Source organism: Ascaphus truei, chromosome 15 (genome assembly GCF_040206685.1).
Source record: "Ascaphus truei isolate aAscTru1 chromosome 15, aAscTru1.hap1, whole genome shotgun sequence".
In the NCBI taxonomy this organism is placed as follows: domain Eukaryota; kingdom Metazoa; phylum Chordata; class Amphibia; order Anura; family Ascaphidae; genus Ascaphus; species Ascaphus truei.
Genome location: NC_134497.1, coordinates 25,704,648 through 25,722,109, shown reverse-complemented (window position 1 = coordinate 25,722,109; position 17,462 = coordinate 25,704,648). Strand labels below are relative to the sequence as shown.

Sequence of the window (17,462 nt, the reverse complement as noted above, 5' to 3'; positions counted from 1 at the left end):
GTGGACCAGCTGTCTCAGGATATCTATTACATAAGAAATAAGATTATAAGAAACAAGACCACTAGTCTTGTTTCTTACCCCATTAGTAGTTATTGACCTTTGATCCCTATTTCTACTAATTTAGGCCAGATGGTATATGTCATTTTAGATGTATGATCTATACATGGGAACTGAATTTGTAACAGATGTATGAAATTGACACACGATGTATTGTCCTTGCCTTTTGTATAAATATTCCTCTGTTAGCATATTAAAATCAGAAGTGATGACTCGGCTACCTTGTGTGCATTGAGTCTTTGCTTCTCCGAGCTCGACTATCATATCTGAGACCAGAAGCATATAGCAGCTGCGTGATGAATCTCCCCGGGTCGAGTAGAAGAAGTTGCCTGCTCTAAGGTCTGGTCAGGTAGACTGGACCTAACAAATGGTGTCAGAAAAAGTGGGATTTGCACAGAAAAAAGGTGAGAAACTTATTTTATTGTTTCTCACCGTTTCTCTGCGAATCTAAAGAACCTAAATTTTATAGGGCAGAAGAATCAAGGGTTTAAGTCCCTTATTTATATAACAAAGGGTTGGAGTCCCAATTGTTTAATTGAGAATCGAGGGTTTGAGTCCCCGATTTATATAACAAAGGGTTGGAGTCCCATTTGTTTAATTGAAACGGGCTGTACTGATATGGTGTCTCAGATATGATGGTAATTTAGGATAAGCTAATAATTGTTTAGGTTAAGATGATATTAAGAATGATAAGACTAACTTTATTGTATGCTTGTTAAGATAAAATTCCTTTATAAGTTGTTTATGGGATTATAGGTATACTGTATGAAGAAATGTACTGTAGGATGAGTTAAAATAACCCTTATGGATGAATGCAGTGTGGCATAGGTTCCTCAATTAACACTCAAGCACAGCAAAAAAGCTGGGAAGATAAAAGGTTTTTTTTGTCTGTCTCCCTCTCAAGTTGCCTGCATGTATAAACCGCTCTAGCCCCCACCTTTTTTCCCCCAATGATTTGTTACACAGGAAAGGCACAGGAATGTGTAGACAGATAGAAAGAAAAAAAGAGAGAGACAAGAATTAGAAAGTTGAAATAATAAGAATTTTGTTTTATAGGACAAGTTACAGAGATGGTTTTCTTTTTGTTGAAATGTTGTTAGCAAGTCAGCAGAGCTCTTGGGAGAGAGAAAGACAGAAAAATATAATTTTTCCAATTTAATTTTAAGACATGCAAACCCAAATTATTTGTGCCACATTACCCAAGTATGAGTGTATATTAAGTTGAATTAATAATATTTTCCCGTCTGAATTGAAAAGTTCAGGGAGTCTTATGTATTACAAAATTGAGTGGAAAAACAAGATTATAACAGGTATAGGTTTCTTTTTCCATTAGAATGTTTTTATTACATTTTCAGGCATGAATATGATAAAAAGGTTGATTGTATGTAATCCCTGTGTGTGTGCTTGTAAGAATCTGAGTGAATTCTATCCATATAAAAGTGTTATTTGCATTGAATAATAAGAAAAACGGTTTATTGTATGTATACAAAATTACTATTCAGGGCAAGTGCTTCTAAAATAAGAATATAATTAATTGCTCATGTTGAAATTTAATTTTTAAAAGGTGTACACCCCCACTATAATATAAACTAATTTACACTGGACATGGGGAAGTTTTGGGTATCTGTGGAGAAAAAGAATAAAGAAAGGATTAATTATTTTTGTAAACAGTTCTGTCACTGGAATAATAAGGATGTTTATCGTACTGGCCAGGCGATTTATTTCCTTAAACAGAATTACAATTCTTTTCCTCTAAATCTCCACAGATAAAATCAGGTGAATATGTTATATAGAAATAACAGGCGAAATATATTCTAGACACAAAGCTAACTAGAAGCTCAGCATTTTAAAATTAGTTTAAAAAAGTTAATTATGATATGAAAAAAAAAAGGATATCTTTATAAATTTAGTCTGCAGGATCAAATTGCTTTGTTTTCCTATTTATTAGAATAGGTGAGAAAATATGTGTCTGTTATTTTTGTAAAAACTGGTTGAATGTGTGAATGAAGCGTAAAATTCTGTTTGTTTTGTGTCTGCACTCTGTGCTCTTTTTGTGTATAACCAGTAACTAAAACTGTCTAAAGTATATATTAAGCCTATAATTTTCTGTTAAACAAAGATCCAGTTTTAATTTTTGAATACCAGAAACATTATCGGGCTCTGTGACGAGCTGCATATTTCAAGCTGTCCTAAATTGTATTGCAGTAACCAGTAATTAACCTTTTTTTTGTTACAAGGTTTTGGCAGGAAGCCCAGAAGTTATTTGAGCTTGTTATATGGCTTGAAATGGAAACAGTTGTACATTGATTAATATAGAGTTCAAATAAACAGAGGACAGTAACCTAGAATGAGCACTCTAAACACCTGGTGGGTGGGTAATGAAGTGGTTAAAACTTAAATCTTTAATATCCCTGTGAAATGATGGGAATTAAAACAGATATTAAATGCTCAGAACCTATAGTATGAGCACAATGTAATGTTCTGGATCACTGATTAACTGCATAGAATCACTAAACTAGTGTCTTGCAGTATGAACAGTGAAGTGGATAAAGTAACCACTAGTCCAATGTAATCAGCACAAAATACTCTAGTGCTGATGTACGTATAAGTGTGCAGACCCTGAAATAGCAGTAAAGCAATGGACAAGGAAAACTGACCCTAGCGAGGTCTGCCAGTATACTAGAGGGTTCTATGTGGAATTATTTTTCTGCAAAGTTGATCAAATATTTAATGTTTTATCATTTTTTAACCATCTTTTTCTCTCAAATGTGTCCCACCTTTAAATCTGTGTCTATGAGTTTTTTATGCTACAGGTTGTTCTTTCAGCAAACCAGATGTTATTTGGTGTTCTAAAAGTTTCTGTCAGAAGACTATAGCAGATTATATTTATATTCAGTAGGGTTTTTTTTTTTTTTTTTTTTTTGAGATTTTTAATGTAAATTTTATACCCAAAGGTTTCAGGTTAGTTTTGCTATATGTCAAGCAATTCCATTAAGGTTATGCTTTAAATGCTGTTATCCTTTGTGTAATATTGTTCACATGTAATAAAAGTGAACAAAAGGAGGGTGTTATTGCTATTATTATTGCTGGCTGCCCCTGAAACCGAATGGCAAGGGCTGAGATTGTCAGCTCTTGGGTCTAATATTGTACCTTACTGTGTTGCCTATAATTTTTCCCTTTGATACTGTCCCCCATAGGGGTATAAGCTAGGAACTGTGTATGTGGGATTAACTGTGTAAGACCAGTGGGCTAGTTAATGCATTCTCTGTGTATTCCCTTTGCCTCATGGGACTGTAGCTGTCTGTGCGATTTTATAAGTGGATTGCCTTGTATGGGTGGCCCCTTATGAGAAATAGCTGCAGAGCAGTCTCCTGGCACATGATAGAAAACGGAGGGGATATTTTGGCCTGTCAGCAAGGTATTCTTAGCTGGTGTCTTAGAGAAGAGAAGGTTTTAGAACCCCACATGATAGGTGCAAATGGTGGAGTGCAAGCTCTTGTGTCTACATGTTGGTTGTATGTGTTTTAAACCTGCAATGCATTGTGTTTGTCCTGTGATTTAAACCCAGGTTGGTGAATTAGCATGTGAATAAGCATTCCAATGCCCCAGCTCAGATATGGAGTGCCTGAAAGTGAACTGACCCTGTTATTTCCTATGTCATGTTCCATTAGCCCTTGAACTGTGAAATTTCTTGTGTGTCAGTTTTAGGGGGATATTTGGGTGGAAATATAATTATTATGGTTGCAGGAGTTAGGGGTCCAAAGTGCTGGTAGTCACTTAATTTTCCCCAGCAAGCAGGCATGATTTGACAGTGCGCAGGGTGAATTACACCAGGGCTTCCCTGTGTCCCCCAGACTTCTGGATTTTGAGCCCAAATCCCCCCAAGTTATTTCCCTAATAAGTATAAGGTCCCCCAAAGTATATTCTCTGTTTTTTGTGTTTCTGTGTGTTTCCGAGGTCCTATCCGAATAAACCGCAATGTATTTTTCTGCCTGTTTTGCTTTGTGACCGATCCCTTAAATATAAAGGTGTATTTGGCCTGGCCTACCGTGACAATCAGAAAGAATTTTTCTCATGGGAAAACCAATGGTCATCCCAGGTACATTTTAGATTTAATGTTGTATGATTATGCTCTAAACAGACGATTTTAATCAGAGTCTATTGTGTGAAACTAATGCAATTGTTTGAGTGTCTCATGTCCAGGTGCAGTCCTTCTAATTAGATGAAGATAAAGGTGACGCAAAAGCGCTTTTCATCTAAAGTGGAGAGGCCCATTCCAGATTCTACCCCGTCAGAGTGTTTTCCTGGATCCATGTTACACAAGTGCACCCACAGTCGCTTCAAAATTAAACCTCAATACAGAAGGGAAGGCCTAAAGACACAGTTACTTTCAGTTGGTGTTTTGGGTCACAATAAAACCCGGCACTAACCAAAGAAGGAGAAAAGTTCGTACCAGAAATCCGGACCTCAATATATGAACTTTGAACTTTTTAATAACCTTTTTTACAGGTTTTATTATTTTAATTACAATGTTTATGCTGTTAGGTTTATATAAGTGGTGTTCACATTAAGATGATAGGGTAGTAACAGGAATATTTTGTTTAATAATATGTCTTTTATTTTATTGTCCTGTGTATAGCATATATGCACACCTTCTTGTTATATAATGGAATCCTGGTAAACAAAGCCCACATCTTATGTGCAATGTAACCCAATGTACTATCCATACCCAATAAGTTGCACCCCAGGAACACAAGAGTTATATTTAACCCCTTGGAAAAAGACAAGATGCTATAAGATATTTGTAGAACTATATATATATAAAAGAAACTGGTTACGAAGGGAGTAGAAATACGACTTTGCCCTAGGGAAGTTATTGACTCTGTGATAGAAGGATAGATAAAGTATTATCCTGCAACTAAACCAGGTTATGTTATTTGGGAAAGTGATTTTAGTGTTTAAAGGTAGAGATGAGGGTTGGGATTTGTTGGGACTTGGTGGTTAGATTATTTCGCTGGGTGCGAAGCTAGTGGATGTTTTTGTATGTGTGTTTGTCCTACTCATTACTCTCTATATATGCGTTATGAACAGCAAAACTTTGGTCCAGAAGTGTGTTGCAACCCCCCCACCGATGCTATGTCTCTTTTTGGTGATGAAAATGTCAGCAGTCCCCCAGAAGAAGAGACCAAAAAAGAAATCAACTGGGCCGATACAATGGCCAGATAGGAATCAAATTATGCACTATGGGACTATTTTTTTGGTCCAGCAGGACTATGATATGGTTAACTGTTCTTTAAAAAGACTGTCTCTAAAGGATACGAGGGGGCTGAGAAGATTGGATATGAGGAAGGTGGGAAGGGTGTGTGTCAACCACAAGGAAAGGATCACAAGTCATCCATTTTGACCATGGTATCCATTTTGTCTGTTCCGATATTCTGAGTAAATGTAGTATGTAAGATGTATGTGTTGGGCAGTCGCTCCTAGGAAATATTAACCCACACCAACCCCCACTTATGCTCAGAAATAGAATTTAAATAATGTTCCCCCTACCTAAGCAAAGAATACGAAATTGAAAGGCATTAATTATTAAAAGTAGCTTAGTTAAGAGAGTTGCGGGAGGTCTAATACCTTTTTAGGAATGTATGATTTGTATGCAAAAGGGGATTTTTTAGTAGTCAATATAGATGCCGTTTTTAACGATACTAAAGACGATATTTTAAGACTCAGTAGCAAATAGCAACAAATTAGAGCAATAGTATTGCAAAATTGTATGGCACTAGATTATCTGTTGGCAGCACAAGGAGGGGTTTGTAAGTTAGTAGGTAAAGAATGTTGTGTTTATATTGATGACCAATCAAAAAGTATACATCATGACATGGACACTCTACCAGAAATTCAATCTAGAATGCGAGAGGAACCAAAAGGGTTCGATTGGACATTTGGTCTTGGAAATTGGCTAGGTGCGTTGGGAATGAAAATTCTTTATGGAATCATGGCAATCGCAAGTTTATTACTTTGTGTGTATATGTTGCTATGGTGATTAAGGGGTTAGGGGACATTACTTTGAAAGTGTTCATTTTTTTTTCTGTTTTACAGCAGCAGCAGCGGAGGTTGCCATGGGTAGTGGGTAGTGTATTGAATGTATTAATTGTTTATTATGCCTTAACCCCTTCATTACCTTAGCGGCTATACGCTATGGTAATGAAGCAGCATTTCTGTATTTTTAAAAATATTGAGCAGGAGCAGGGGGCCCCCTGAGTTTAGATTTCTGGCTCAGGGAACCCCCTGCTCACTGTACAATATTATTAAAAATACAGAAATGCTGCTTCTTTACTGTAAGGTTAAAAACTGTATCTGCCAGCTCTGTTCTTTTCAGAGACTGAACAGGTTAAAATAAATATGTGTCAAGCTTTGTTCTCTCAGAGACTAAATAGTAAAAGTATTCTAGCTGTGGACCAGCTGTCTCAGGATATCTATTACATAAGAAATAAGATTATAAGAAACAAGACCACTAGTCTTGTTTCTTACCCCATTAGTAGTTATTGACCTTTGATCCCTATTTCTACTAATTTAGGCCAGATGGTATATGTCATTTTAGATGTATGATCTATACATGGGAACTGAATTTGTAACAGATGTATGAAATTGACACACGATGTATTGTCCTTGCCTTTTGTATAAATATTCCTCTGTTAGCATATTAAAATCAGAAGTGATGACTCGGCTACCTTGTGTGCATTGAGTCTTTGCTTCTCCGAGCTCGACTATCATATCTGAGACCAGAAGCATATAGCAGCTGCGTGATGAATCTCCCCGGGTCGAGTAGAAGAAGTTGCCTGCTCTAAGGTCTGGTCAGGTAGACTGGACCTAACAAATGGTGTCAGAAAAAGTGGGATTTGCACAGAAAAAAGGTGAGAAACTTATTTTATTGTTTCTCACCGTTTCTCTGCGAATCTAAAGAACCTAAATTTTATAGGGCAGAAGAATCAAGGGTTTAAGTCCCTTATTTATATAACAAAGGGTTGGAGTCCCAATTGTTTAATTGAGAATCGAGGGTTTGAGTCCCCGATTTATATAACAAAGGGTTGGAGTCCCATTTGTTTAATTGAAACGGGCTGTACTGATATGGTGTCTCAGATATGATGGTAATTTAGGATAAGCTAATAATTGTTTAGGTTAAGATGATATTAAGAATGATAAGACTAACTTTATTGTATGCTTGTTAAGATAAAATTCCTTTATAAGTTGTTTATGGGATTATAGGTATACTGTATGAAGAAATGTACTGTAGGATGAGTTAAAATAACCCTTATGGATGAATGCAGTGTGGCATAGGTTCCTCAATTAACACTCAAGCACAGCAAAAAAGCTGGGAAGATAAAAGGTTTTTTTTGTCTGTCTCCCTCTCAAGTTGCCTGCATGTATAAACCGCTCTAGCCCCCACCTTTTTTCCCCCAATGATTTGTTACACAGGAAAGGCACAGGAATGTGTAGACAGATAGAAAGAAAAAAAGAGAGAGACAAGAATTAGAAAGTTGAAATAATAAGAATTTTGTTTTATAGGACAAGTTACAGAGATGGTTTTCTTTTTGTTGAAATGTTGTTAGCAAGTCAGCAGAGCTCTTGGGAGAGAGAAAGACAGAAAAATATAATTTTTCCAATTTAATTTTAAGACATGCAAACCCAAATTATTTGTGCCACATTACCCAAGTATGAGTGTATATTAAGTTGAATTAATAATATTTTCCCGTCTGAATTGAAAAGTTCAGGGAGTCTTATGTATTACAAAATTGAGTGGAAAAACAAGATTATAACAGGTATAGGTTTCTTTTTCCATTAGAATGTTTTTATTACATTTTCAGGCATGAATATGATAAAAAGGTTGATTGTATGTAATCCCTGTGTGTGTGCTTGTAAGAATCTGAGTGAATTCTATCCATATAAAAGTGTTATTTGCATTGAATAATAAGAAAAACGGTTTATTGTATGTATACAAAATTACTATTCAGGGCAAGTGCTTCTAAAATAAGAATATAATTAATTGCTCATGTTGAAATTTAATTTTTAAAAGGTGTACACCCCCACTATAATATAAACTAATTTACACTGGACATGGGGAAGTTTTGGGTATCTGTGGAGAAAAAGAATAAAGAAAGGATTAATTATTTTTGTAAACAGTTCTGTCACTGGAATAATAAGGATGTTTATCGTACTGGCCAGGCGATTTATTTCCTTAAACAGAATTACAATTCTTTTCCTCTAAATCTCCACAGATAAAATCAGGTGAATATGTTATATAGAAATAACAGGCGAAATATATTCTAGACACAAAGCTAACTAGAAGCTCAGCATTTTAAAATTAGTTTAAAAAAGTTAATTATGATATGAAAAAAAAAAGGATATCTTTATAAATTTAGTCTGCAGGATCAAATTGCTTTGTTTTCCTATTTATTAGAATAGGTGAGAAAATATGTGTCTGTTATTTTTGTAAAAACTGGTTGAATGTGTGAATGAAGCGTAAAATTCTGTTTGTTTTGTGTCTGCACTCTGTGCTCTTTTTGTGTATAACCAGTAACTAAAACTGTCTAAAGTATATATTAAGCCTATAATTTTCTGTTAAACAAAGATCCAGTTTTAATTTTTGAATACCAGAAACATTATCGGGCTCTGTGACGAGCTGCATATTTCAAGCTGTCCTAAATTGTATTGCAGTAACCAGTAATTAACCTTTTTTTTGTTACAAGGTTTTGGCAGGAAGCCCAGAAGTTATTTGAGCTTGTTATATGGCTTGAAATGGAAACAGTTGTACATTGATTAATATAGAGTTCAAATAAACAGAGGACAGTAACCTAGAATGAGCACTCTAAACACCTGGTGGGTGGGTAATGAAGTGGTTAAAACTTAAATCTTTAATATCCCTGTGAAATGATGGGAATTAAAACAGATATTAAATGCTCAGAACCTATAGTATGAGCACAATGTAATGTTCTGGATCACTGATTAACTGCATAGAATCACTAAACTAGTGTCTTGCAGTATGAACAGTGAAGTGGATAAAGTAACCACTAGTCCAATGTAATCAGCACAAAATACTCTAGTGCTGATGTACGTATAAGTGTGCAGACCCTGAAATAGCAGTAAAGCAATGGACAAGGAAAACTGACCCTAGCGAGGTCTGCCAGTATACTAGAGGGTTCTATGTGGAATTATTTTTCTGCAAAGTTGATCAAATATTTAATGTTTTATCATTTTTTAACCATCTTTTTCTCTCAAATGTGTCCCACCTTTAAATCTGTGTCTATGAGTTTTTTATGCTACAGGTTGTTCTTTCAGCAAACCAGATGTTATTTGGTGTTCTAAAAGTTTCTGTCAGAAGACTATAGCAGATTATATTTATATTCAGTAGGGTTTTTTTTTTTTTTTTTTTTTTGAGATTTTTAATGTAAATTTTATACCCAAAGGTTTCAGGTTAGTTTTGCTATATGTCAAGCAATTCCATTAAGGTTATGCTTTAAATGCTGTTATCCTTTGTGTAATATTGTTCACATGTAATAAAAGTGAACAAAAGGAGGGTGTTATTGCTATTATTATTGCTGGCTGCCCCTGAAACCGAATGGCAAGGGCTGAGATTGTCAGCTCTTGGGTCTAATATTGTACCTTACTGTGTTGCCTATAATTTTTCCCTTTGATACTGTCCCCCATAGGGGTTTAAGCTAGGAACTGTGTATGTGGGATTAACTGTGTAAGACCAGTGGGCTAGTTAATGCATTCTCTGTGTATTCCCTTTGCCTCATGGGACTGTAGCTGTCTGTGCGATTTTATAAGTGGATTGCCTTGTATGGGTGGCCCCTTATGAGAAATAGCTGCAGAGCAGTCTCCTGGCACATGATAGAAAACGGAGGGGATATTTTGGCCTGTCAGCAAGGTATTCTTAGCTGGTGTCTTAGAGAAGAGAAGGTTTTAGAACCCCACATGATAGGTGCAAATGGTGGAGTGCAAGCTCTTGTGTCTACATGTTGGTTGTATGTGTTTTAAACCTGCAATGCATTGTGTTTGTCCTGTGATTTAAACCCAGGTTGGTGAATTAGCATGTGAATAAGCATTCCAATGCCCCAGCTCAGATATGGAGTGCCTGAAAGTGAACTGACCCTGTTATTTCCTATGTCATGTTCCATTAGCCCTTGAACTGTGAAATTTCTTGTGTGTCAGTTTTAGGGGGATATTTGGGTGGAAATATAATTATTATGGTTGCAGGAGTTAGGGGTCCAAAGTGCTGGTAGTCACTTAATTTTCCCCAGCAAGCAGGCATGATTTGACAGTGCGCAGGGTGAATTACACCAGGGCTTCCCTGTGTCCCCCAGACTTCTGGATTTTGAGCCCAAATCCCCCCAAGTTATTTCCCTAATAAGTATAAGGTCCCCCAAAGTATATTCTCTGTTTTTTGTGTTTCTGTGTGTTTCCGAGGTCCTATCCGAATAAACCGCAATGTATTTTTCTGCCTGTTTTGCTTTGTGACCGATCCCTTAAATATAAAGGTGTATTTGGCCTGGCCTACCGTGACAATCAGAAAGAATTTTTCTCATGGGAAAACCAATGGTCATCCCAGGTACATTTTAGATTTAATGTTGTATGATTATGCTCTAAACAGACGATTTTAATCAGAGTCTATTGTGTGAAACTAATGCAATTGTTTGAGTGTCTCATGTCCAGGTGCAGTCCTTCTAATTAGATGAAGATAAAGGTGACGCAAAAGCGCTTTTCATCTAAAGTGGAGAGGCCCATTCCAGATTCTACCCCGTCAGAGTGTTTTCCTGGATCCATGTTACACAAGTGCACCCACAGTCGCTTCAAAATTAAACCTCAATACAGAAGGGAAGGCCTAAAGACACAGTTACTTTCAGTTGGTGTTTTGGGTCACAATAAAACCCGGCACTAACCAAAGAAGGAGAAAAGTTCGTACCAGAAATCCGGACCTCAATATATGAACTTTGAACTTTTTAATAACCTTTTTTACAGGTTTTATTATTTTAATTACAATGTTTATGCTGTTAGGTTTATATAAGTGGTGTTCACATTAAGATGATAGGGTAGTAACAGGAATATTTTGTTTAATAATATGTCTTTTATTTTATTGTCCTGTGTATAGCATATATGCACACCTTCTTGTTATATAATGGAATCCTGGTAAACAAAGCCCACATCTTATGTGCAATGTAACCCAATGTACTATCCATACCCAATAAGTTGCACCCCAGGAACACAAGAGTTATATTTAACCCCTTGGAAAAAGACAAGATGCTATAAGATATTTGTAGAACTATATATATATAAAAGAAACTGGTTACGAAGGGAGTAGAAATACGACTTTGCCCTAGGGAAGTTATTGACTCTGTGATAGAAGGATAGATAAAGTATTATCCTGCAACTAAACCAGGTTATGTTATTTGGGAAAGTGATTTTAGTGTTTAAAGGTAGAGATGAGGGTTGGGATTTGTTGGGACTTGGTGGTTAGATTATTTCGCTGGGTGCGAAGCTAGTGGATGTTTTTGTATGTGTGTTTGTCCTACTCATTACTCTCTATATATGCGTTATGAACAGCAAAACTTTGGTCCAGAAGTGTGTTGCAACCCCCCCACCGATGCTATGTCTCTTTTTGGTGATGAAAATGTCAGCAGTCCCCCAGAAGAAGAGACCAAAAAAGAAATCAACTGGGCCGATACAATGGCCAGATAGGAATCAAATTATGCACTATGGGACTATTTTTTTGGTCCAGCAGGACTATGATATGGTTAACTGTTCTTTAAAAAGACTGTCTCTAAAGGATACGAGGGGGCTGAGAAGATTGGATATGAGGAAGGTGGGAAGGGTGTGTGTCAACCACAAGGAAAGGATCACAAGTCATCCATTTTGACCATGGTATCCATTTTGTCTGTTCCGATATTCTGAGTAAATGTAGTATGTAAGATGTATGTGTTGGGCAGTCGCTCCTAGGAAATATTAACCCACACCAACCCCCACTTATGCTCAGAAATAGAATTTAAATAATGTTCCCCCTACCTAAGCAAAGAATACGAAATTGAAAGGCATTAATTATTAAAAGTAGCTTAGTTAAGAGAGTTGCGGGAGGTCTAATACCTTTTTAGGAATGTATGATTTGTATGCAAAAGGGGATTTTTTAGTAGTCAATATAGATGCCGTTTTTAACGATACTAAAGACGATATTTTAAGACTCAGTAGCAAATAGCAACAAATTAGAGCAATAGTATTGCAAAATTGTATGGCACTAGATTATCTGTTGGCAGCACAAGGAGGGGTTTGTAAGTTAGTAGGTAAAGAATGTTGTGTTTATATTGATGACCAATCAAAAAGTATACATCATGACATGGACACTCTACCAGAAATTCAATCTAGAATGCGAGAGGAACCAAAAGGGTTCGATTGGACATTTGGTCTTGGAAATTGGCTAGGTGCGTTGGGAATGAAAATTCTTTATGGAATCATGGCAATCGCAAGTTTATTACTTTGTGTGTATATGTTGCTATGGTGATTAAGGGGTTAGGGGACATTACTTTGAAAGTGTTCATTTTTTTTTCTGTTTTACAGCAGCAGCAGCGGAGGTTGCCATGGGTAGTGGGTAGTGTATTGAATGTATTAATTGTTTATTATGCCTTAACCCCTTCATTACCTTAGCGGCTATACGCTATGGTAATGAAGCAGCATTTCTGTATTTTTAAAAATATTGAGCAGGAGCAGGGGGCCCCCTGAGTTTAGATTTCTGGCTCAGGGAACCCCCTGCTCACTGTACAATATTATTAAAAATACAGAAATGCTGCTTCTTTACTGTAAGGTTAAAAACTGTATCTGCCAGCTCTGTTCTTTTCAGAGACTGAACAGGTTAAAATAAATATGTGTCAAGCTTTGTTCTCTCAGAGACTAAATAGTAAAAGTATTCTAGCTGTGGACCAGCTGTCTCAGGATATCTATTACATAAGAAATAAGATTATAAGAAACAAGACCACTAGTCTTGTTTCTTACCCCATTAGTAGTTATTGACCTTTGATCCCTATTTCTACTAATTTAGGCCAGATGGTATATGTCATTTTAGATGTATGATCTATACATGGGAACTGAATTTGTAACAGATGTATGAAATTGACACACGATGTATTGTCCTTGCCTTTTGTATAAATATTCCTCTGTTAGCATATTAAAATCAGAAGTGATGACTCGGCTACCTTGTGTGCATTGAGTCTTTGCTTCTCCGAGCTCGACTATCATATCTGAGACCAGAAGCATATAGCAGCTGCGTGATGAATCTCCCCGGGTCGAGTAGAAGAAGTTGCCTGCTCTAAGGTCTGGTCAGGTAGACTGGACCTAACAAATGGTGTCAGAAAAAGTGGGATTTGCACAGAAAAAAGGTGAGAAAAACTTATTTTATTGTTTCTCACCGTTTCTCTGCGAATCTAAAGAACCTAAATTTTATAGGGCAGAAGAATCAAGGGTTTAAGTCCCTTATTTATATAACAAAGGGTTGGAGTCCCAATTGTTTAATTGAGAATCGAGGGTTTGAGTCCCCGATTTATATAACAAAGGGTTGGAGTCCCATTTGTTTAATTGAAACGGGCTGTACTGATATGGTGTCTCAGATATGATGGTAATTTAGGATAAGCTAATAATTGTTTAGGTTAAGATGATATTAAGAATGATAAGACTAACTTTATTGTATGCTTGTTAAGATAAAATTCCTTTATAAGTTGTTTATGGGATTATAGGTATACTGTATGAAGAAATGTACTGTAGGATGAGTTAAAATAACCCTTATGGATGAATGCAGTGTGGCATAGGTTCCTCAATTAACACTCAAGCACAGCAAAAAAGCTGGGAAGATAAAAGGTTTTTTTTGTCTGTCTCCCTCTCAAGTTGCCTGCATGTATAAACCGCTCTAGCCCCCACCTTTTTTCCCCCAATGATTTGTTACACAGGAAAGGCACAGGAATGTGTAGACAGATAGAAAGAAAAAAAGAGAGAGACAAGAATTAGAAAGTTGAAATAATAAGAATTTTGTTTTATAGGACAAGTTACAGAGATGGTTTTCTTTTTGTTGAAATGTTGTTAGCAAGTCAGCAGAGCTCTTGGGAGAGAGAAAGACAGAAAAATATAATTTTTCCAATTTAATTTTAAGACATGCAAACCCAAATTATTTGTGCCACATTACCCAAGTATGAGTGTATATTAAGTTGAATTAATAATATTTTCCCGTCTGAATTGAAAAGTTCAGGGAGTCTTATGTATTACAAAATTGAGTGGAAAAACAAGATTATAACAGGTATAGGTTTCTTTTTCCATTAGAATGTTTTTATTACATTTTCAGGCATGAATATGATAAAAAGGTTGATTGTATGTAATCCCTGTGTGTGTGCTTGTAAGAATCTGAGTGAATTCTATCCATATAAAAGTGTTATTTGCATTGAATAATAAGAAAAACGGTTTATTGTATGTATACAAAATTACTATTCAGGGCAAGTGCTTCTAAAATAAGAATATAATTAATTGCTCATGTTGAAATTTAATTTTTAAAAGGTGTACACCCCCACTATAATATAAACTAATTTACACTGGACATGGGGAAGTTTTGGGTATCTGTGGAGAAAAAGAATAAAGAAAGGATTAATTATTTTTGTAAACAGTTCTGTCACTGGAATAATAAGGATGTTTATCGTACTGGCCAGGCGATTTATTTCCTTAAACAGAATTACAATTCTTTTCCTCTAAATCTCCACAGATAAAATCAGGTGAATATGTTATATAGAAATAACAGGCGAAATATATTCTAGACACAAAGCTAACTAGAAGCTCAGCATTTTAAAATTAGTTTAAAAAAGTTAATTATGATATGAAAAAAAAAAGGATATCTTTATAAATTTAGTCTGCAGGATCAAATTGCTTTGTTTTCCTATTTATTAGAATAGGTGAGAAAATATGTGTCTGTTATTTTTGTAAAAACTGGTTGAATGTGTGAATGAAGCGTAAAATTCTGTTTGTTTTGTGTCTGCACTCTGTGCTCTTTTTGTGTATAACCAGTAACTAAAACTGTCTAAAGTATATATTAAGCCTATAATTTTCTGTTAAACAAAGATCCAGTTTTAATTTTTGAATACCAGAAACATTATCGGGCTCTGTGACGAGCTGCATATTTCAAGCTGTCCTAAATTGTATTGCAGTAACCAGTAATTAACCTTTTTTTTGTTACAAGGTTTTGGCAGGAAGCCCAGAAGTTATTTGAGCTTGTTATATGGCTTGAAATGGAAACAGTTGTACATTGATTAATATAGAGTTCAAATAAACAGAGGACAGTAACCTAGAATGAGCACTCTAAACACCTGGTGGGTGGGTAATGAAGTGGTTAAAACTTAAATCTTTAATATCCCTGTGAAATGATGGGAATTAAAACAGATATTAAATGCTCAGAACCTATAGTATGAGCACAATGTAATGTTCTGGATCACTGATTAACTGCATAGAATCACTAAACTAGTGTCTTGCAGTATGAACAGTGAAGTGGATAAAGTAACCACTAGTCCAATGTAATCAGCACAAAATACTCTAGTGCTGATGTACGTATAAGTGTGCAGACCCTGAAATAGCAGTAAAGCAATGGACAAGGAAAACTGACCCTAGCGAGGTCTGCCAGTATACTAGAGGGTTCTATGTGGAATTATTTTTCTGCAAAGTTGATCAAATATTTAATGTTTTATCATTTTTTAACCATCTTTTTCTCTCAAATGTGTCCCACCTTTAAATCTGTGTCTATGAGTTTTTTATGCTACAGGTTGTTCTTTCAGCAAACCAGATGTTATTTGGTGTTCTAAAAGTTTCTGTCAGAAGACTATAGCAGATTATATTTATATTCAGTAGGGTTTTTTTTTTTTTTTTTTTTTTGAGATTTTTAATGTAAATTTTATACCCAAAGGTTTCAGGTTAGTTTTGCTATATGTCAAGCAATTCCATTAAGGTTATGCTTTAAATGCTGTTATCCTTTGTGTAATATTGTTCACATGCAATAAAAGTGAACAAAAGGAGGGTGTTATTGCTATTATTATTGCTGGCTGCCCCTGAAACCGAATGGCAAGGGCTGAGATTGTCAGCTCTTGGGTCTAATATTGTACCTTACTGTGTTGCCTATAATTTTTCCCTTTGATACTGTCCCCCATAGGGGTATAAGCTAGGAACTGTGTATGTGGGATTAACTGTGTAAGACCAGTGGGCTAGTTAATGCATTCTCTGTGTATTCCCTTTGCCTCATGGGACTGTAGCTGTCTGTGCGATTTTATAAGTGGATTGCCTTGTATGGGTGGCCCCTTATGAGAAATAGCTGCAGAGCAGTCTCCTGGCACATGATAGAAAACGGAGGGGATATTTTGGCCTGTCAGCAAGGTATTCTTAGCTGGTGTCTTAGAGAAGAGAAGGTTTTAGAACCCCACATGATAGGTGCAAATGGTGGAGTGCAAGCTCTTGTGTCTACATGTTGGTTGTATGTGTTTTAAACCTGCAATGCATTGTGTTTGTCCTGTGATTTAAACCCAGGTTGGTGAATTAGCATGTGAATAAGCATTCCAATGCCCCAGCTCAGATATGGAGTGCCTGAAAGTGAACTGACCCTGTTATTTCCTATGTCATGTTCCATTAGCCCTTGAACTGTGAAATTTCTTGTGTGTCAGTTTTAGGGGGATATTTGGGTGGAAATATAATTATTATGGTTGCAGGAGTTAGGGGTCCAAAGTGCTGGTAGTCACTTAATTTTCCCCAGCAAGCAGGCATGATTTGACAGTGCGCAGGGTGAATTACACCAGGGCTTCCCTGTGTCCCCCAGACTTCTGGATTTTGAGCCCAAATCCCCCCAAGTTATTTCCCTAATAAGTATAAGGTCCCCCAAAGTATATTCTCTGTTTTTTGTGTTTCTGTGTGTTTCCGAGGTCCTATCCGAATAAACCGCAATGTATTTTTCTGCCTGTTTTGCTTTGTGACCGATCCCTTAAATATAAAGGTGTATTTGGCCTGGCCTACCGTGACAATCAGAAAGAATTTTTCTCATGGGAAAACCAATGGTCATCCCAGGTACATTTTAGATTTAATGTTGTATGATTATGCTCTAAACAGACGATTTTAATCAGAGTCTATTGTGTGAAACTAATGCAATTGTTTGAGTGTCTCATGTCCAGGTGCAGTCCTTCTAATTAGATGAAGATAAAGGTGACGCAAAAGCGCTTTTCATCTAAAGTGGAGAGGCCCATTCCAGATTCTACCCCGTCAGAGTGTTTTCCTGGATCCATGTTACACAAGTGCACCCACAGTCGCTTCAAAATTAAACCTCAATACAGAAGGGAAGGCCTAAAGACACAGTTACT

At 36.2% G+C, this 17,462-nt stretch overlaps 3 long non-coding RNA genes across 3 annotated transcripts in view; 1 reads left to right on the top strand and 2 right to left on the bottom strand.

Moving 5' to 3' along the window:
- LOC142466719 (uncharacterized) overlaps positions 1-17,462 on the top strand; it is a 115,210-nt gene that overhangs the window by 92,745 nt on the left and 5,003 nt on the right. The gene's annotated exons all lie outside the window — the stretch shown is intronic.
- On the bottom strand, positions 1,011-6,951 carry LOC142466705 (uncharacterized). The gene is made up of 2 exons (XR_012788193.1): positions 6,786-6,951; positions 1,011-1,172 (listed from the first exon to the last, which is right to left on the bottom strand). It is a non-coding gene; the product is annotated as an uncharacterized LOC142466705 (long non-coding RNA).
- On the bottom strand, positions 7,518-13,742 carry LOC142466704 (uncharacterized). The gene is made up of 2 exons (XR_012788192.1): positions 13,293-13,742; positions 7,518-7,679 (listed from the first exon to the last, which is right to left on the bottom strand). It is a non-coding gene; the product is annotated as an uncharacterized LOC142466704 (long non-coding RNA).